Source organism: Pan paniscus, chromosome X (assembly GCF_029289425.2).
Source record: "Pan paniscus chromosome X, NHGRI_mPanPan1-v2.0_pri, whole genome shotgun sequence".
NCBI lineage: Eukaryota > Metazoa > Chordata > Mammalia > Primates > Hominidae > Pan > Pan paniscus.
In genome coordinates this window covers 128,437,904-128,460,267 of record NC_073272.2, presented here as the reverse complement: position 1 = coordinate 128,460,267, position 22,364 = coordinate 128,437,904, and the positions used below count along the sequence as shown (strand labels likewise).

At 40.6% G+C, this 22,364-nt stretch overlaps 1 long non-coding RNA gene across 7 annotated transcripts in view; it reads left to right on the top strand.

Annotated features, from left to right (window-relative positions):
• The window catches only part of LOC134729764 (uncharacterized), a 289,580-nt gene that overhangs the window by 112,698 nt on the left and 154,518 nt on the right, over nt 1-22,364 (top strand). The window lies entirely within an intron of this gene.

Sequence of the window (22,364 nt, the reverse complement as noted above, 5' to 3'; positions counted from 1 at the left end):
GTTTCTATAATTGAAGTGAAGCCTCTATTCCCTAGATTCTCTCCTTCTGAGACCAAAGATCCTCTCCAGAGCTAGCAAATTCAGGTTTCATCCACAGGCATTATACCTTGTCAGAAGTTTCAGTCCTGCTTCCTTCCTTTAGATTGGAATCCATTTTCCCCAAAGCACCTGCTCCAGTGCAACCCTTTTGCTGCGTTCTTAGCTAGATGTTAGCAGAGCTACCCCTAGGCACAGCTTTGACTTAGGCTTTCCTGTCAGTGTCTATCATAAAAGGTCATCTGGTTGGGAGGTGTGAGGCATGAAGCTTTATGATCTAACACAGCAGTGCTGTCTAACCAAGACATATAACTCCAAGGAGGAAAAAGAAGGAAGTTGATAGAGGAGTGAGAGACTTGGTGGCAGAGAAGCTGCAGTTCATCAGCCATGGAATTGCCCTCAGAGCCTGCACACTCAGTCTCTACCTCAGAGGCATTGCTCTAATTTTCCTAACTGTTTCAGTTCCTCTCATTTTCTGTACTCACTCACGTGGAGCTTTGTTTGCTTTAAAAGATTATTGTTTCAGTCCATTCTGGCTGCTATAACAAAATATAACATTTTGGCTTTTAAACAACAGAAATTTATGTCTCATAGCTCTGGAGGCTAGGAAGTCTAAGATCAAAGTGATGGCAGATTCAGTGCCTGCTGAGGGCCCACTTCCTGGTTCATAGATGGCCATCTTCTCACTGTGTCTTCGCATGGCAGAAGGGGTGAGGGATCTCTTTGAGGCCTAATCACCTCTCAAAAGTCCCCTATCCTAATAACATTTCCTTGGGGATTGGGAATTCAACATGTTAATTTTGGGGGGATATAAACATTCAGACCATAGCAACTCTCTTGCCTGAAGCTAGTTGCATCTTTTTGTTTTGAATTTTATGGTAACCACACCTAGAGTCTGCCACCTAAGTCATCTCATTTGGGAAGTCAAAGGTATGAAGTTTTGTGAAACTTCTATAGAAAGACATTAATACTGTGCTCCTGACTAACCAAGAAATAGCATTACAAAAAGAGAAGGGGGTAAGAAGAAATATAGAGTCCCACCCCCTCACCCTCCCCAGCCTTCCCAACTTTTCCATTCGGCTTTTTCCATCTGTCTGCAAGTTGTGAAATCATCATTAGAGCCTGTAACAGCAGACCTCACCCCCTGCAACCTCAGAGTCCCTTCCTTCCATACATATATACAAAGTAATCTTTTGATTTGTGTTCATTCTACAACTCCCATTCCTGAAAGTTTCATCCTCAGTCCTCATCTCTGACAAATACTCAGGGGAAAAGGGTACCTCACTGATCTCTCCATCACCCATCTTTGACCACTCCTAGGAGGCCTCCTCCTGTCAGACACTCCAACTACTCCTGTTCAGGTTTCTCTGCCCCACAGGCCCAGCCTTCTGCTAAAATTCTCCTTTGGAAGTGTTTTTTAAAAAATCGATTTCTGTAATCTGATAGACAACCTTGTATTTTCCCCCTTTACACCCCCCCTCCACTAACGTGGAATTCTAACTATTACACAGTGGATAAGTATCATTTCCTCATTAGTATATGCCTTCACTGTCTGGATTAGCTGTAAACCAAATTGTGAACTGCTTATTGAGCATTCGTGATCTCCCAGCATTATACCAACATTATCTCATTTAAACACTGGGACATCCCTATGAAGTAGGCATCATTATCTTTGTTGCGTAGGTGAGGAAATTAATGTCCAAAAAGGTAAAGTAAATTATCTAAGATTAAGTGACAGAGTCAGGAGTCAAAGCTAAGGGTGCCTGACTCCAGAAGCTTTCTCTTAACCAGCTCCCTGCAGAGGCTATTTGGCAGAGTTTGGCCCAAGTGGTATTATCCATCCTTTATTATTCCCCTGTGTCTCCATCTCGGCTCCACCTGGGTACCTGGGACCCTCAGGTTTCTCCAGGGCCTTTCTGGCATTGTACTTGATGTGACTTTCATCTATCTATCTCCTCTGGAGGAAAAATGGGAGCTAGAAAAAAGCACCAGAAAGGGACATGTCTAGGTAGGCTATCTCAGTTTATAGAATTTCCTGGTCAGGGATGGACTTTGAGGTGAGGAGGTGTTCTTTGCTCCTCAAACGATGGGACAGAGATGAGTGCTGACTCCATATGTTAAGCTAGGTCGGAAACCACATTTGACATGTTTTAAAGTCTTACAGTTTGGAGAAGGAGCTCAAGAAATGGTATTGGTGCTTTCTCTCATGCTTCTTAGCATCCTGCCACTCGGCAATACTCTGAAATCCTAGTGGAGACTCCCTGTGCTCTCCCAAGAAATGTCTATGCTCTCATATCTTTTATTTCCTTGTGCTTCTACTAGAGTACCTATTGCATTTCCTAGTCTTTCCCAGTTACTTTTGTCCTTCTCATTTCCCCTGTATACTAAATCTTCTTAAAGCCTGGGGACCACATCTCCTACGTAGTCTAGCATGGTGCCTCACTTTAAGTAGATGTCCTATATATCTCGGTTGGATTGAAATAATGTCAAAAGTATAAGTGCTGTTTGAAATTTCAGATTTTGTTGCAGGCTAGAGAGAGCTACTTAGTTGACATAAGGCAGGCTTTCATTACAAAAACCATAGATTCTTCTTTTTTTTTTCCTTTCCCTATTATTCCCTTCTCTGGCTCCTTGCTTCCTCCCTCCCCCATAACACACCATCTGATGTAAGGCACAGAGCAGGCTAGAAAAGATAAAGAAATCCCAAAGTGAAATCTTGGCATGGAAGCACAGTGTTTTGAATCAGCTCTATGTACATTAATAACAGGAACAAGTGAAGGGGCATTCTTCAGGTTGGAAGGAATGTCCTGAGATTAATAGCTCTTAGGTTCCTGATGGATCCGTCTGTCTCTTTTTGGGCCTTGGCAAGAAAACAGTTCCTGGATTCATCTGTGATCATAGGGCCACAGAGATCACATCACAGGGAAAGGCACTAAGGGGACCTGCCTTATCGTGCTTTCCTTTCCTGGGGAGCTGGGCCTCTGAGTAATTGAGGGTCATGGTAGTTGGGGGCACACACAGGGTTGCCATAGCTAGAGATTAAACCTCTGCCAACTGTGTGTTAGTTTCCAACTGTTGAGGGACAATAGGTGATACAGCTGCAGTTGGATCTTGCTTTTTGTTAATGTCTGCATGTTGAAAGCCTGGCAGGGAAAACCTTAATGGGAGAATTGTGGCAAATGGAACAACCCTTAGCCGGGTCACAGCATGATCTGAACATCCACAGAGCTTATAGGAACTTAGAGAGTCTAAAATGTAGTGACAGAGGTGCAATGTGGACCTGTCTGCTGACATTGTGTGCTCTTAAATTTGACAGAAAAACATTGGCTCAGTCACTTTGAGAAAACATGATGGGATTTTCAGCTGGCATTTGCTTTTGAGGCTGGGTAGCATGGTAAGGCCCACAAGATGCCTGATGAGTTGCATGGAATTGAGAGCACCACTTTGTTCTGGTTAGGTACCACACTGGGGTCTATTTGATGGACAATAGAAAACTCACAGCAGTGTACTGTATTCCTTTTCCTAGAATATCCACCATTCCTGTTACTGATAAATTATAAAGCAAAAACCTAGATGAGATCTCTCCAAAGGCCACCACTACATTATCATCCCAATAATTAATATTAATAATGCTATTGTTATAATTGCTAATCACAATATTAATCATAGAAAAGTCAAACATTAATATAGAATTAACAGTGAAGTAGGAAGGGGGTATAGAAACAAACTTTGCTCCCAGCCCCATTCTCAGTCAGGATCCTAATTGTCAGAAAGTCTTAAAGATTTTGAGTGACCATCCACTTATGGCTTTCCTTTGTTTCTTTCTTCCTTCCCCACCTAATTGAGCTGAAATACCTGTCACACACTCATGGCTTGGACCCCATTATAGAACCCCTGTAAACAAGAATAAAGGTGGGAAAAGAGGAAAATGTATGTTTCTCAAGCCTGGTACATAAAAATCAAGAATTCAAAATTTTTGAAGTTTGGCATGATTATCAAGGAGTGCTGTCTTGGCCTGGTTCGGAAATCAACAAATGAGATAAGACAGTAAAAAACATAGTATTGACTGGGCGTGGTGGCTCACACCTGTAATCCCGGCACTTTGGGAGGCCGAGGTGGGCAGATCACGAGGTCAGGAGATGGAGACCATCCTGGCCAACATGGCGAAACCTCGTCTCTACTAAAAATACAAAAATTAGCTGGGCATGGTGGTGCGTGTCTGTAATCCCAGCTACTCGGGAGGCTGACGCAGGAGAATCCCTTGAACCAGGGAGTCGGAGGTTGCAGTGAGCCGAGATCGCGCCACCGCACTCCTGCCTGGTGACAGAGCGAGACTATCTCAAAAAAAAAAATGTATGTATATATATATAATCAAAGACTACCATGGGCCATGGGCATAAATTGAAGGATATAGCCTCAAACTAATTTATATTGTTTCTTATGATCTTTCCACTACCACCCCCTTTGGTTATATGCCTGTTGTATCTGGGAGGGGGACAGATTTAGGAGAAGGGGACTGGAGAAGTGGAGCCTATAAAAGCTTTGTGAAAGCCTTTCTCCCTGAAACAGTCTTGAGGTGTGGATGTTGATATTTATGATGAGGAATTTGTTATGTGTCCATATTACTTACATAGATTCTGGTTGGTCAGTCTCTGTTCTCTGATTCCATTTGCATTTATTACCCCAGGATCCTAGATGCCATGGCTGTAGGGGCAATGAGTCCTGGCTATGGTAAAAATAAATGTGTCTGGATCATCACCTCTTCTCTCATTAGCGTTATTTAATGATCAGATTAATTTAATCATGATCAACTTAAACCAAGATTAGAATGGGGGTGGTGGGATAAATGGAAGCTTCGGGGAATACTCACTAAGAGTTGTTAATACACTGCTTAGATCTTTTCTCTGTGCTCTGCCTTGTGACATCTTGGGTTTTAAACATTTTTATTGTATATATTTCAGGTGTATAACATGATATTTTGATATACATATACAGCCCCCCACCACATAATGATGTTTTAATCAACCAAACATCGGACCACATATACAATGATGGTGCCATAAGATTATAATGCTGTATTTTCACTGTTCCTTTTCTATGTATAGATATGTTTAGACACATAAATACTTAGCATTGTGTTACAATTGTCTACAGTTTTCAGTACAGTAACATGCTGTACAGGTTTGTAGCCTTGGAGCAATAGGCTATACCATATAGCCTAAGTGTGTCTTAGGCTATACCATATAGCCTAAGTGTGTCTTAGGCTATACCATATAGCCTAAGTGTGTCTTAGGCTATACCTAGGTTTGTGTAAGTAGACTCCATGATGTTTTCACAATGATGAAATCCCCATCATTAAGTGATACATGACTGTACATAGTAAAATAATTACTACAGTCAAAAAAATTAACATATCTCTGGTCTCATATAGTTAGCTTGTGTGTGTGGGAAGGGGTAGGGGTGTGTGTGTGTGTGTGTGTGTGTGTGTGTGTGTGTGTGTGCGTGTGGTAAAAGTACCTAAAATCCACCCTCAGGAAATTTTCACTATACAATACAATATTATTAACTATAGTCCTCATGCTGTACATTACATTCCTAGACGTTGCACCTTTTGACCTATATCTCCCCAACCTCCTGCCCCTGGTAACTAACATTCTACTCTCTGTTTCTATGTATTGAATTATTATTTTTTCCTTTTGCTTGAAAAGGCCATTGATCTTAAGGGTATAATTTCTTCACTCTAGAAGATAGAGTCCTTTGGAGTCCCTATTGAATTTTTGTCCCTGTGTGGTTATAGTTTGCTTGTTTATTAATGTTGCACATGTGATACCTTCTATTGCACTAGTCTTTTCCAGTTTATCTCATTGATAAATGAGGTTTAGGACATTTCCTGACTGCCCCGAGTAGAAGTTTAATTAGATACCTAATCAGCTGCTGTACATGTAGTCTGAAATGTGTATGTATGTGTGTGTGTGTGTGTGTGTGTGTATATATATACATATATATATTCTCTATCATTAGTATTGTCTATATATAGATATTGCTTTTGGACCTGTCAACTTCCTGATTTATTTATAAAAGAATTTTTGTAAGGCACCAGTTATCCCCAACAGATGGTTTATTAACTAAAAATCAGCTTTAAAACAAACATGTCACAATTATTTTATTCTCTGCAGCAGAATTCCTACTGTTGATGAACTCCTAATTGGAATTTGGTTCTGGCAAGGAATGAAAAACAGAGACATACTGTGAGGACAGAGTGCCAAAAATAGCACACTGAGGAATACAAAGGACTACAGCAGTCCCACCTCGTATTTTCTTTAGGCCCCCTTTCTTTCCTTTCATATAGAGGAGACAATTTGGCCTCAGTACAATCCCATTTTGTGGACCAGAAATGGAAACACTAAGAGGCATGGTCCAAGCCATCAGTGAGGAACGATTCAGGAAATCTGATGAGTTCTGCCCTGGTTGTGCTGGAATTAATAAGGCCCCAAGCTCAACTCCCCTTCCTACTCCTTCATAAATACCCAGGATGACTGTTGCTAACGTGTCTCTAGAACTTCCCTATTGAAATCTGAACAGTCCTGGAGAGGAGTAGAATCCGCAGCAACATCAAAATGGCTAAAAACATTTGGACATTTGTTATAAGGTAGGCTCTGTGCTGAATGCTAGACATACATGATCTCATTGAATACTGGCAAATCCCCTGACAAAACTTCTGATTTGCAGATGAAATCAAATGGAGGCACACAGTGATTTAATGACTATCTCAAGGTCAGGCAGCTAATAGCTGATAGAGCCAGCATTAGAAACCAGCTGTAGTTGACTCCTAACCACTATGCTACCAACCTGACACATTTTTATATGATCATTAGGATATTCGTTTTCATTAATACAGTAGGCTGGACATGGTTATCAGATTAGCAGTCACTCATCCATGTGCCTGAGTTAATGGCACATAGGACACGGGAGTTTTACTATGGGGGCTCAGTGTGTGTGAGGGAAGCGTGTGTGCCCACATGAAAATAGAAGAATAAGTCCAGAGCAAGGTTCTACACCTCATCTATTGAAGTACAGTAGTAAAAAATCTAAGATAGCGATGTGGGATATCAGCAGGGCCATCATGAAAATCCCTGACATTAGGTGTTATTAATGATAATTTCTAATAAAGTCGTTTTACTGGCCCAACGACTGAAATCAGTGCAAACTCTTCCTTTTAAGCACACTGACTGCCTCATTGTTGGCTGCACTGAAACATGTAGTTTGAAAAATCCTCCTATGCTTGACATATCTACCAGTTTTTGCTGGGGGAAACAATGCAGTCTCATGTCCCCAGGGATGCCACAGTGAAAGAACCCCAGGTGGTCGGCAAAATTATCAGCTTCTGAAAGGTAGACTTTTCTTTGAGCTGAGGGCGCCAGGCACACTTGGCTTCTAACTCACCATATGGCATGCGTTATTGGTCTGGGCTGCTCTGCTCAGTCTCTAGTGTGATGTGGCTCTTAGTGCTGTGGAATTATTTCCTTACTCAATTAAAAAAAAATCCTGCTCTAAATTCTCGTCTGTTTCTCCCCACAACCTTTCCCCATCCCCACCCCCGTGCCAATCCCCTAGGCACTGAATGTATTTTCTGCTTTGCTTCTTGCTTGTCCTTTCTTTTTGCTTTTCTGTTCTAAACACTTTTCTCCTCTGACTTAAAAGTGCAGCAGGAAAATGAAGCAAGGTTGCATACACTGAGCCTAGATTTGCACAAAGCAGCTAATTCCTGAGATCCATTCATTCCTTTTCTGAGGAAGGCTTTTGTTTTTTTTTTGTTTTCTCTTTTGCCATATTTTTCCAGGATTCCACTTTCATTAAAGTTTTTCAAGGCCAAAACCAAACAACCAAAAAAGAAATACACAAAAAACAAAATGAAGTTACTTTATTAGGAGACTCATTGAGTTTATTTGTGAAGCTCCTCAATCTTTGGCTTAGTTCTTCTCAGACTCTAATCCCATCTCCTCTACGGTTGTGCTTGTATGTAGTTTTTCAAATAATCACTTTGTGTTTTTATCATATTCCTCCTCTGGTCAGGAACCTCGAAGCCTGTGGGGTTTCCCAAACTCGGGAAGATTCTCAGGCCCCAAACATTTCTCCCACGCATCCACTGCAGAGCTTGACAGTCCTAAGAGTTGAATGGTATCTCTTAAAGGCCCCAGTGAGCAGTGCAAATTGTTCCTGGGATAGATCCTACATGAATTTATGAGCATCTATCCAGAGTTTGCATCAGAATTACTTGGGGAGCTTGTTACAATGCATATTCCTGGGCCATACCCTTAATCTACAGAATTAAAATATTAAAATGTGTGTGTGTGGGTGGGGGTGGGGGGACAGATATCAGGCCCAAGAATCTGCATTTTAAAAATAAGCTCTTTAAATAGTGTACACAGAAGTTAGGGAACAGTTATCATAAAAATATTAAGCAAAGAAGAAGTATGGTTGAGACTTTTTTTTTTTTTAAGAAACATCTGGTGGTGATGTGGAGGTTTTCTGACCTGAAGCAAAATATGGACTCAGATAGGAAAAGCAACTTAAAAACTGTTGTAGAGGGGGCAAAATAACAGGTCACTGGCAGGAAACTAAAAGCATGTTCTGCTTTTAGGTGTTAGAGAAGAAGTTGGAAATCTGAAATGCGTGGTTACAGTCCCTGAAACTCCAATGTCAGGCCTCTCCTCTAGCAAATTTCATCCTTTATTTTAAAATACTTTGGAGGACTGTTTATTCCCCCTCGTCCTTGTCCATCACAAGGAAAGAGCTCACTTCTCCCATTTAGACTAGAACTCAGATATATAATGTCACAGCTGTGTGAAGGATTGTTCTACTGAACCAGTGGATCCAAATAGTTGTTGTCAAAGTGTGATATTTTGATTGCCTCCACCTGAGTAAGCTAAAAAAATGGTGGTTAAAATGCAGATTCCTGGGCCTCAGACCTACTGAATTAGAATGACTTCCCCCAAATCTTAATTATAACTGGCTTTCCAGGTGACACTGAGGTATAATAAAGTTTGAAAGACAGTATTTTGCAGTATGTCTTTGCTCTTACTGGGAATTACCTTCCCTCTATCTCTGACTATGGAAATCTTGCTTATCCCTAGAGTCCCAGCCTTCTCTGATCCATTTGCTCCAATCCCAACAGATGTGGCCTCTTCTTTTGCTATAGGGATAGGAAATATGGGGAGATATCATGGCTGGAGTGCAAGGGAGAGTTGGAGTACTAAGATGGAGTAGCTTGACTGGAGGTTGTGGTAGGGACCCAGAGTTTGTACTTGGAATGTTTGCACTTGAACTGAGGTTGAAAAAAGGTAGGAAACCCATGAAAAAACAACAACAAAATTACCTACGCTAGTCTTAGCTGTGACTTCAACCACCATGGTAATCATGTTTAGAGATGAAGATTGGAGGTTTTGTTAGGGCTGAATTCTAGAGTGGAAAATGAGACAAAATGCCAGCCACCTGACAATTGCACTTGGGGGAAGGAAGAGGAGCCAGCCTAGACTCTCCTTCTTCTCCATCTTTGCCTGTGGAAACTCTGTCCCATCTCCAACATCACAATTGCCTTCCCAGGCTGCTTGGGCTACCCCATTCTGACAATAACAACTGATCCCTCATGCTTTCCTGCCCCTTTCATTTGAGAGTATGATGATGCACTTTTCCTGGGCTTTGCCACTGAAATCTTCAGAGGCCCTGGGGTAGAAAATAGTAGTAGCAGAAGTAATCCATGTTTGTTAGGAGGCCCAGGATATAGGGAGGTCTGTCCAGGAAAAAGTGAGGTTAGGGGATGACCTGCCTCGTTGTGTTAGTCAGCTTGGGATGCTAGAAAAAATACCATGGGCTGGGTAGCTTAAACAACAGAAATGTACTTGCTTACAGTTCTAGAGGCTGGGAAGTACAAGATCAGGGTGCTGGCATCATCTGTTTATGCTGAGGGCCCTCTTCCTGGCTTGCAGATAGCCACTTTGTCCTGATATGGCCTTTCCTTTGAGTGCATATAGAGCATGGAGCATGGAGAGGGAGGGGGGAATGAAAAGAAGGAGTGAGAGAAGAGGAGTGGGAAGTGGAAGGGAGGGAGATGATAAGAGGAGAAAGGGGGAGGAGAGGGAAGGAAGAGAGGAAGAGTGGAAGAGAGAGAGGGTGGGACTGGGAAAAAGAGGGGGAGAGGGAAAGGGGAAGAGGAAGACAGGGAAAGAGTGAAGGCCAGGGGATGGGGAGAGGAATGGAGAGAGAGAGGGAGAGATGGAGGGAGGGAGGAGTAGAGAAAGAGAGCGTTTTCTCTTTTCCTCTTGCAAGGCCACCAATTCTATGGCATTAGGCCCCACTTTTCTGACTTTGTTTAATATTAATTACCTCCTAAATGCCTCACTCCAAATACAGTCACACTGGTGGTTAGGGTATCAGTGTATGAATTTTATGAGGACACAATTCAATCTATAGCAATTAGCCTCACCTGTAAGTGCCTATTTGAAAGGCCCCATCCCACATCTCCTCAGAGTCTCAGTCAGGGTCCAGCCAGAGTCTGCAAGTACTTCAAGTAATTCTGATGGACACTGATGTTTGAAAACCACTGCTTTAAAAGTTATGTTTTGTTTGTATTTAGTTTACCTTTTGACTGATCTCAATTTTTTTGAAGTTTATTTTTACCCTATCACTTGGTGAGTAGCACAGTCCCTATTTCTAATTACTCTTGGCTGAAGTAGGGCTTTCTTTCATGTGTGCTAAACTAAACCAGTGGTTCTCAAACTTTAGCATGCATAGAAATCAACTGGAATCTGTTAAAATTAACATTCTAATTCAGTAGGTCTGTGGTGATGCCTGAGAGGCTGCATTTCTTTTTTTTAATTTTTTTAAAATTTTTATTATTATTATACTTTAAGTTCTAGGGTACATGTGCACAACGTGCAGGTTTGGTACATATGTATACATGTGCCATCTTGGTGTGCTGCACCCATTAACTCCTCATTTACATTAGGTATTCCTCCTAATGCTCTCCCTCCCCCCTCCCCCCACCCCACGACAGGCCCCAGTGTGTGATGTTCCCCACCCTGTGTCCAAGTGTTCTCATTGTTCAATTCCCACCTATGAGTGAGAACATGCGGTGTCTGGTTTTCTGTCCTTGCGATAGTTTGCTCAGAATGATGGTTTCCAGCTTCATCCATGTCCCTACAAAGGACACGAACTCATCGTTTATTATGGCTGCATAGTATTCCATGGTGTATATGTGCCACATTTTCTTAATCCAGTCTATCATTGATGGACATTTGGGTTGGTTCCAAGTCTTTGCTATTGTGAATAGTACCACAATAAACATATGTGTGCATATGTTTTTATAGTAGCATGATTTATAATCCTTTGGGTATATACCCAGTAATAGGATAGCTGGGTCAAATGGTATTTCTAGTTCTAGATCCTTGAGGAATCTCCACACTGTCTTCTACAATGGTTGAACTAGTTTACAGTCCCACCAACAGTGTAAGAGTGTTCCTATTTCTCCACATCCTCTCCAGCATCTGTTGTTTCCTGACTTTTTAATGATCGCCATTCTAACTGGTGTGAGATGCTATCTCATTGTGGTTTTGATTTGCATTTCTCTGATGGCCAGTGATGATGAGCATTTTTTCATGTGTCTGTTGGCTGCATAAATGTCTTCTTTTGAGAAATGTCTGTTCATATCCTTTGCCCACTTTTTGATGGGTTGTTTGATTTTTTTCTTGTAAATTTGTTTAAGTTCTTTGTAGATTCGGATATTAGCCCTTTGTCAGATGGGTAGATTGCAAAAATTTTCTCCCATTCTATAGGTTGCCTGTTCACTCTGATGGTGGTTTCTTTTGCTGTGCAGAAGCTCTTTAGTTTAATTAGATCCCATTTGTCAATTTTGGCTTTCGTTGCCATTGCTTTTGGTGTTTTAGTCTTGAAGTCCTTGCCATGCTTATGTCCTGAATGGTATTGCCTAGGTTTTCTTCTAGGGTTTTTATGGTTTTAGGTCTAACATTTAAGTCTTTATTCCATCTTGAATTAATTTTTCGTATAAGGTGTAAGGAAAGGATCCAGTTTCAGCTTTCTACATATGGCTAGCCAGTTTTCCCAGCACCATTTATTAAATAGGGAATCCTTGCCCCATTTCTTGTTTTTATCCAGTTTGTCAAAGATCAGATCGTTGTAGATGTGTGGTATTATTTCTGAGGGCTCTGTTCTGTTCCATTGGTCTATATCTCTGTTTTGGTACCAGTACCATGCTGTTTTGGTTACTGTAGCCTTGTAGTATAGTTTGAAGTCAGGTAGTGTGATGCCTCCAGCTTTGTTCTTTTTGCTTAGGATTGTCTTGGCAATGCGGGCTCTTTTTTGGTTCCATATGAACTTTAAAGAGAGGTTACGTGTCTAACAAACTCCCAGATCATGCTGATGCTGATGCTGATGCTGCTGATCCATGGACCATGCTTTAGTAGCAAGTTACTAAATGATATTTTTTCCCCTGTAACTCAGGGAGAGCAAATTTAAATGGTTTCACTGGGCAGGCAAGCAACTGACTATAAATGTGTGAAACTATCAGGGTTGGTATGAATAGGGCATGATAGAACTTACAGTCATTCAAATACACATTTTTAAAACATAGTGGCTGGCTAGATAATCTACAAAGTGCTTCCATCTGACACAACTGGTTTGTAACTCTTTCGCTAATACAACTATTTTAAGATTTGCCAATAAGTATTTATTTTCCCCTCCGCTCACTTTATGGGTTTTTAGACTTCAACCACAATCTCTTTTACTCTTCCTCTCTCCACTCTTAATTGGCACTGCTTGATGTTTCTTTGTAAGCATTTTTAAGGGTTATTATCATTATTTTAAAATGTGTGCTCTATGTAAGCAACCAGGTCCTCACTCTTCAAGGACAGAAATTGGGCCTTGTTTCTTTTGTTGCCCCTCAATAATGTTTATTTCTGTGTTCAGCTCACAGTGGGTACTTGTTCACTGATGACTAATTAACTCACTGACAGGACCAGGACAGTACTTCAGAAGAGAACTGAGTTCACTAGCATAGCTGAGATTTGCAGATAAGGACCACATCCTATGTGATCAGCATACAGTTCTTCTAGTTTGAAGAAGGCAAGCCAGGAGATTTGTTTTGCTTTGTTTTGCTTTAAAGGAACATTGTATTTTTCCAATATTTAAACACAGGTCAGGCTTGCTCAACTGCTATTGTTTTGAATTTTGCAGGATGTGTTGTGTTTGCAGCTTCTGGACTTACTTGATCTGCTATTTTTGGTGTTCCTCATTAAACAGATTGTTGATATGTAAATATAGAAGTTGCTATGCAAAATTGCCCTGATTTTTCTTGCGAACTTTCTTCCTGCATCTTGTGGAAAGGCAGCATTTTACTTCTTCATACTCAAGAATATTTTAAGCACTTGTAGCTAAATTGTGCTAAACCAATTGTCAAAACCTGGGAGTGTTCCATAAAATACAATTGATATATATAAAGTCAACCATTTGTATGGTCTTCCTTTTATTCATATGTATGCAAATACATCTGTATGTGGCATAGATATATGCACACGTTGTGTCATGGCTAAAGATTCAACTAGAGTTAATAACCATACATAGGGAAAAACTATTAGCAAATTAATTAAGAACCTGTCTGTCATGCTATTGTAAAATGAAGTCATTTGTTAGCTTAAAGAGGAACTCTTTCCCTCACTGAAAACTGATTCTGTAGAATATTTGCTGACCTTTGTTAGAGAAGAGGCTTCTGTTCAAATAAACAAAAGGCTGTAGATGACTAGTTGACCAGAGAAGTGTAAATGTGAACTGAATTGCGTACCTTTTGATTATAATTACCTACTTACTCATTTGTTCAACAAACATTGACTGATTAGAAAGCTTTCTATGTGCCAGACACAGCACGGGCACAGTGCAAACAAGGGGCTATAGTAGTGAACCAGATACTCATGGTCCTTGCCTTCTTAAACTTAAATCATCAGGTGTTCATGTATATTTTTATATTATAGTAATTAGAACACTTTTACATGTTTTCTTTACGTAATCAAAGAATTATAAAGTTGGAAGATGCCTCGAAATGCCATTGAACTTATTCCTTCATCCTTCAGGTAGCTGGAAGAAGTTGTGTGTTGCAGCAGACACTGTTGTGGCCACACCCACATCTCCTGGGCCCTCACCATTTCTGTGTATACCCATCTGACAGCTTTTAACTGCAAGCACCTGCAACTCATTACCTGTGTGCTTTCTCTGGTCTCTGGAGCCTGTAGGATCTATGCTGGAGTTAATATACCCCCTCCCCCAAGTGAAGCGGCCTTCACCTAAGTACTGGGGGGAATTGAGAGATAAATACTCCCAGCTCCTGGTCCTTCTATTGGGATAGCTCTGAGGTGTTTTATACTCTCTCGCAGACTTCTCTAGTGGGATAGAATACCAGTTACTCAGTGGTGACGTGTTCAGTATTGCACCCTGTATGGGCTTCCTTTTCTAACCCGCCACATTTCCCTGTTTTTCTACCAGTGCTTTCTGGGATCATCTCCCACATACACCACTTGCACTCACATTCTTGTGTCAGCGTCAGCTTCTGGGAGGAATCCAACCTAAGTCATGAATCAATCTTGGCTGCCAAGAATACATGATGGAATTGTATATTCAAGGGCAAGACAAGGGCAAATTTATTTTGAAAATTATATATAATGTAAAATACATGGTTTTAATTCCCAGACAAAATATTAGATCATTTATTTTTCTCAAGCCTTTTGATACAAATGATTAGGTAATGAATTGTATTTGATGAAATCATTATATTTGAGAAAAAGTAAAATTCTTTTCCAATTTGTATAATAGAACCCCATTTTTGGCCAGATAATTTCACAGTTTTGTCTATTGGAGTTTTAAGAAAAGCAGCTGGTACCCTTTAATATTGTGAAAGCTTGTTTTAGGATCTGGCCACATCTTTTAATTGCTTCCCGCCTCTTCTCCTCCCATAGCACGGTTCTTCCAAGGATAGTGATAGAGTGTTGGGCTGGGTGGTTACAACATACCCCAAAGCTAACTTTCCCTTCTGTTTGTTTCATTTTTCTGTTCTCATTTTGTTGCTGTTTTCTTTCATCCTCAGCATGTGTCTGTTTTCCTTTGTCTTGAATGGAATCTTACCCCTAGTTTTATAGAGACGCTCTCCAACATTTCCCTTTGCAGCCTCATAAACCCAGTGCATATATATCTCTCTTCCCTTTATTGGTGGTGAGGAAGTCATTTGATTTTTATCCGACTTGGAGTATTTCAATCTATGAATAATGTAATATGAGAAACGAAAACAGACAAGCAACAAAACTGTTCGGCTTATGGAGGACTTACAACATGCACTTTTTATGTTTGTACTTTTTATGTATGTGTGCCAGAATTTATTTATCTTTCTCATTTTAACTTTATTCTTCCATTCAGTCACCTGCAGCTTTTAAGATTCTTTCATTTGCGAGCTTGAGGGTGGCCATGTCCAAGGAGTGAAGCTTGCCTTGGATAGAAGTACAGAAGCGACTCCGTGATTAGAAAGGGGGGACTTGCCTTCAGTTACCAAGACTTTTTGTTGCTAGAACTCCATGTATCCTGCCTCAGTTGCTTGTCCAGATACTTGAACTCATGCCTTTTCCTACAAAGGACTCGGTTCAGGATGTTTGCCTAGATGTTGGATTTTACATCTCTGTCTTGTTTTTATTTTCTATATCCAAACATGGGAGTGCAGGTATCCCTTTGATATATTGATTTCTTTTCTGTTGGATAAATTTCCAGTAGTGAGATCACTGGATCATATAGTAGTTATATTTTTAGTGTTTTAAGAAATCTCCATACTGTTTTCCATAGTGGCTATCCTTATTCACATTCCCACGAAGACCTAACTCACTGCCTGTTATGAATTATTGCACATAGTAGGTATTGAATAGATATATCTTAAATATTAGGTACATTGCCTGATTCTCACTTCCATGATCCTTTTATGGCTTCTAAGACCCAAGCCCTTGATTTCTGACTTCTAACTTTGTACTGAACTCACACTCCTGGTTAAAATCACAGGGCTAGTAAGCTCCTCTGCCTGGGTCTTTCCCTTCACCTGTAGCTTTGCCTCAGTTTCTTGGAGTTCTAGTTTCTTATTTTGTATAACAACTTGCTGACTTTCTGCAATGCTGACAGTCCAGTGCAGATAGTGTAACTAGAATGGTCACAGTAAGGGAGGAAGTTAACAAATCTGAGATCCACAATCCTGTTTACACTTTTATTTTGAAGGACAATTATGTCTTTGCTTAAGTAAGACCCTATGTATTGAGTGCAGATGTCAGAGCAAGAAAGTGTCGACTAAGACTGGGTCCCTGCTGTGAAGTGCAAGATGCGTAAAATTCTAGCATATGTGCAGAAATTTAAACCCATCATTTACTGACAGGCTATAATTACTTGAATGAAGTCAGGAGACTATTTTAAAGATGCAATTATGGTTAACAATAAAATTGTAAACAGGACCCTAATTAATGAATTTTCAAACTGTACTTCCCACCTCTGTGGATGCTATGAGCTATAAAAAGAATGAGAAGAATAATTAATATTTATCGAGTACTTATACATGCTGAGCACTGTGTCAGGCACTTTACATATACTGTCTCATTTAATCCTTATAACAGCACTTTGAGGAAAATACTATTGTTATTCCCATTTTTGCAGAGGAAGAAACTGTGATTCACAGATGAAAAACATTGCCCAAAGCCACATAGGTTAGCAAATGGCAGATCTGTGACTCAAAGATAGGTTAGGCTGACCCTAGAACCCAAGCTCTTTACCATGATACTACATTGACCTAGACTATGTAGTATATATGTAAAACCCACTTTTCAAGTGTGTCAGTCAGAATGTGCTAATAGAAAAGATGTAATACATTTAGATTAGAATAATTTGAAGAGGATCTATTCATAAAGAAACTATTTACAGAGGTGTGGGCATAAGGGATACTAGGTATAGCATAGTAATAGCACAAGCAGCTATTACTATTTCTAAGCTGAAGGGACAAGAAGAGGGAGCAGTTACTGGCACCAAGAAGGAGAGAGTCCTGTAAGGGAGGCTGACTTGAGAAGAGCAGTGTCTTTTGGATTAGGGGCACAGCCAGGCCAGAACAACCTTAGGATTAAATACTCTGACTTTATTTTCTCCCTCCCTCTGATCACTTACTGGGCTCACAATTGGCCAAGTCCATTCAGAAGCCATAGAGAAAGAAGCCAATTGATAAGATCCATATAGGTGAGCTTCTCAGGCAGGAGCAAAGCAAAGGGTGGAGAGTGAAAATGGGCAAATGGAGGATATCCATCATACCATGCATTAATAAATATTCTCATTTACCAATGTGCTCTGTATAAGTTCAAGTAGCTTTTCACAATTTTTAGCTGAGTGGAAAATAAGAACCCTTCACGAAGTGTGACTTCTCTTCCTTTCTAGATGGTTATAGCAAAGTTATCATTTAATGTCTCATGAGCACCTGATAATGCAGTCAGTATTTTCTTTATTCTGTTGAATTTAAGTCAGAGTTAACTTGACATTTACATTACTGTAAGTCTTCTCAGGATGATGGTTAAGTTATTTATAAATGTTTCTAAAGTTGTTCTATAAGTTTTTATCTCCCACTCCTCAAGACTTACCCATTTCTGTAAAAATACCCAAAACTGGAAAACTGGGGTCATCTTTGTCATATGCATCTTGTCATCTGTATTAGTCCCTTTTCATACTGCTATAAAGAACTGCCTTAAACTGGGTAATTTATAAATGTAAGAGGTTTAGTTGACTCACAGTTCAGCATGGCTGGGGATGCCTCAGGAAACTTCCAATCATGGTAGAAGGGGAAGCAAGACATCTTCACAAGACTGCAGGAAGGAGAAGTGCTGAGTGAAGGGGAAAGAGCCTCTTATAAAACCATCAGATCTTGTGAGAACTCACTATCATGCGAACAGCATGGAGGAAACTGCCCCCAAGATTCAATTATCTCCACCTGGTCTCTCCCCTGGCATGTGGGGATTATGGAGATTACAATTCAAGATGAGATTTGGGTGGGGACACAAAGCCTAACCGTATCATCATCTAAAATCAAATCAGTCACTGATTATAGTTAATTCTTTCTGTAGTTTCTGTTACAGCCCTAATTTCTTTGTCTCCTACTGTAACAACCCAAATATGAACCTTTATCACTTCACACCTAGGTTTTAGTGGTTTCTTCATAGCCACATTAATCTTCGTAGATGGTAATTTTGATCATGAAACTCCACTCTCAAAAATTTCATTGGAGCCCCAATATATACAAGAACAGGGCCACATTCCTTAGCATGACATTTAAACTCCTCCACAAATCAGTTGTCACCTTTCTTTTGAAACTTATCTTTCGATAGTTTTACCAGGCAACTCTAGTCCAGTGAAATCACTCAACTTCTTATGCCCTGAATTTGCAATATACATTTCCCTTTCAATGTGTTGGCTCAAGTTGTTCCTTTTTGAAATGGTCTCTTTCTTTCTTCTTTGATTATCTAAATTCCATCCTTCATTTGGGGCTCAGCTCAGCTCCTGTTTCCTTCAAGACTGCCTGTACTCAGTCCTCTGTGAGATCTTCTGCATGCCAGTAGCACTTACTATTTATTAATAGATACAGTAGTACCAGTACCTGTTTCCTAGGGTTGTAATAATAGTATATTTCCCATGGGTTTGTTGTGAGGCTTATATAAGTTAATATAAGTAAATTTTTTAGATTAATTCCTGGTATATAGTAAGATCTCAATAAATTTTAGCTATCAAAATTGTTTATCATTATGATTTCAACTCATTTGGCACTGAGCATTGTACTTTGTATTGTTATTTTGATTTGCATGTATATAGAATATTTCCTAATTAGATTACCATCTCCTTGAGGGAAGGGTGTGTTTTTTAAATTAATTGCTGTATTCTCAACAACTAGCATACAGCATGGCAGATGGTGGGTCTGAATAAATACTTATTGTGTGATAGAGAATAGTGACGATGATGATGCCTGCTCCCTTATTTTCTGCTTTTGGAAAATGGCTGCAATATATGTCAATTTATAAAATCATTGATTGCATTATGAAGCTGATAAGTACCTTAGAGATAGTTTAGTTCCACACCATCATTTTCTAGATGGTACAACCGAGGCTCAAGGGGGAGGAAAGAACTTGCCCAAAGCCACAGAGTTGCCAGTTAATGACAGAGTCATTGTTAGAACTCAGAGTTGTTTAGTGAACTGAACAAATATTTATTGAGCACCCACTATGTTTCAAGTACTGTGCTAGGTGTTGGGTATACATCTATGACCAGGACAAAATCCCTGCCTTCATGACACTATTTTTATTGATACATAATATACATGTTGATGGGGTACATGTAACACTTTGTTACATGCATAGAATGTGTAATGATTAAGTCAGGGTATTTGGAGTATCTATCACCTCGAGTATTGATCATTTCTGTGTGTTAGGAATATTTCAAGTCCTCTCTTCCAGCTATTTTGAAATATACAATATATTGTTGTTAATTATAGTCACCCTACTCTGCTATTGAACATTAGAACTTATTTCTTCTATCTAGATGTATGTTTGTACCCATTATTAACCAAACTCTCCTCATCCCCCTTCCACACCCTTCCAAACCTCTGGTATCTATCATTTTACTCTACTTCCATGAGATCAACTTTTTAAGCTCCCCTAAATGAGAACATACAAAGTTTGTCTTTTGCTCCTAGCTTATTTCACTTAATGTAATGATTTCCAGTTCCATCCCCGTTGCTGCAAATGATGTGATTTCATTCTTTTTGTGGCTGCATAGTATTCCATGGTATATGTGCCATATTTTCTTTATCCACTTAGATTGATATGGATCTTTACTATTGTGAATACTGCAATAAACATGGGAGTGCAGGTATCCCTTTGATATATTGATTTCTCTTCTGTTGGATAAATTCCCAGTAGTGAGATCACTGGACCATATAGTAGTTATATTTTTAGTGTTTTAAGAAATCTCCATACTGTTTTCCATAGTGGCTATCCTTATTTACATTCCCACCAAGACCATATAAGAGCTCCCTTATCAATGGGCTTCAAGATGGTTCCTTAGGCCAGGCATGGTGGCTCATGCCTGTAATTCCAGCACTTTGGGAGGCTGAGGTGGGAGGATCGCTTGAGTACAGGAGTTTGAGGGCAGCCTGGGCAATATAGTGAGATCCCCATCTCACAGAATTTTTTTAAAAAATAGCTGGTCATGGTAGTATGTGCCTGTGGTCCCAGCTACTCAGTAAGTTGAGGTGGGAAGATTGCTTGAGTCTGGGAAGTGGAGGCTGCAGTGAGCCTTGATCATACCACTGCACTCCATCCTGGGTAACAGAGCAGGACCCTATCTCAAAAAAAAGAAGATGGTTGACTAGAGGAATCTGGTATTCATCTCCTCCACAAAGAAGAACCAAAATAGTGAGTAGATAATCACACACGAATAGATCACCTAAGAGAGAATGCTAAAATTCAACACAGAAGTGATCTAAAGCAAGGAAGGAAATAAAAGTGAGGCAACCTGCTTGGCTGGGATGGGCTAGAAACCTGGAGAGGCTCCCCAATGTGGGAAAAGTATAAGTGAGTGACCTCTAGCAGTCTACGTTCCCACTGTGGACCTCTGCAAACTTAGCCACAGGAGAGCCCCTCGACCCATATGGGTCCTGAGACTTATGTAGGGATCTGTCTGGAGACTGTGTGATGGCATTGCTCCAGAGAGGGAGCTCCCACCAGGTCCCACACACCCACTGAGTCCTAAGCAACTACAGCAGGGTGCCATTTTGAGAGCCCAGTCCCCACCAGACTGCACCCTGCCCTGTGGCCCAACAGCCCTGTATCTTCACATCCCTGGAGCCCCAGTGAAATTCCCTACCTACAGCCAGGTGCTGCTGCTGGCTGCTGCTTCCAGAGTTCAAGCATAAGCCATGGGCAGCAACCCAGCTACCCCAGTGGCAGGGCTGCCATGCATTTAAAAGCACACTAAGGAAAAGCCACCTGGTTTATAGCCACCCCTTGGGGCTGAACTGCATACTCCCCAGGCACTTGTTTATGGCTGCTGCTACTGAAAGCAACACAGACTTCCCCAGAAGTAGGATCACAGTGCAAACACTGATATCCCCACCAAAGCATTCCGCCAAGAACCTGGGAATCATTCTGCTCTTGCCTACCACACCGGGTTCCCACATACACCGCTAGGGGGCACTACTGGCCTGGCGCCACCACTCCCCACCCAGTGCCCAAGCCTGCCATCCAGGTCCTAGGAATTTCCCTGCCCTATCCACCACCACTGGCACCAGCAGCATACTCTAACCAAAGGCCTAAGGACAGGTGCACCAAAACTGAAGCTACTACCACAGCTGGAACCCACCCACATCTGCCACCTGCAGGCATAGGTACTGGACCATGCACTCCACTGCAGCTACTGCCAACACCAGTGCACACTGCTTGGAAGCCAGAGGGTTATCCTGCCACTGCCATTGCCATTGCCTATGCCATTCCCACTGCTCAGTGACCCAAGGACTTGCCTGCTAACCTAGCCCACTGCTGGTACTCAAGCAACCTGCCTGGAGGCTCAAGAATTCACTAGCCTGGACCTTCTAACACTGATTCCAGTGTATGCCACCCTGGGTCACAAGGACAAGCACACTTGGTCTGATGCTTTCACTACTGGAGCCCAAGGAGTGACTCACCTGACATCCCCATCCCCCACAAAATTTAACCACAGCCTCCACTAACAAGTGCACCCTAAACCACTGAAGAAATTACGTATACTACTAATGCTGCTTACAGCTGAAGAAATAATATGTAGACTATACTATTGCACACACCCAGAATCAAAGGTAAATTGCCCTACTCAGTCAACACCATAGATATATATTTATGAAAAAGTTCTCTCCTATGAAAGCAAATTCAAAAAGTTGGAACAAATAACTTATATGACATGTGTAGATACCAATGGAAGAATATAAGAAACATGAAAATGAGAAGAAATAAGACACCTTCAAAGGAACACAGTAATTATCTAGCAACACATCCCAATCAAATATAAATTTATGAAATTCTAAAGAAGAAATTAAAATAATTATATTAGCAAAGCTCAGTGAGGTACAAGAGAAACAAGAAAACACAAAGAAATCAGAAAAACAATTCAGGATATGAATGAGAAATTTACTGAAGAGATAGATATCATAAAAAGAACCAAATAAAAACTCTATAATTAAATGATTG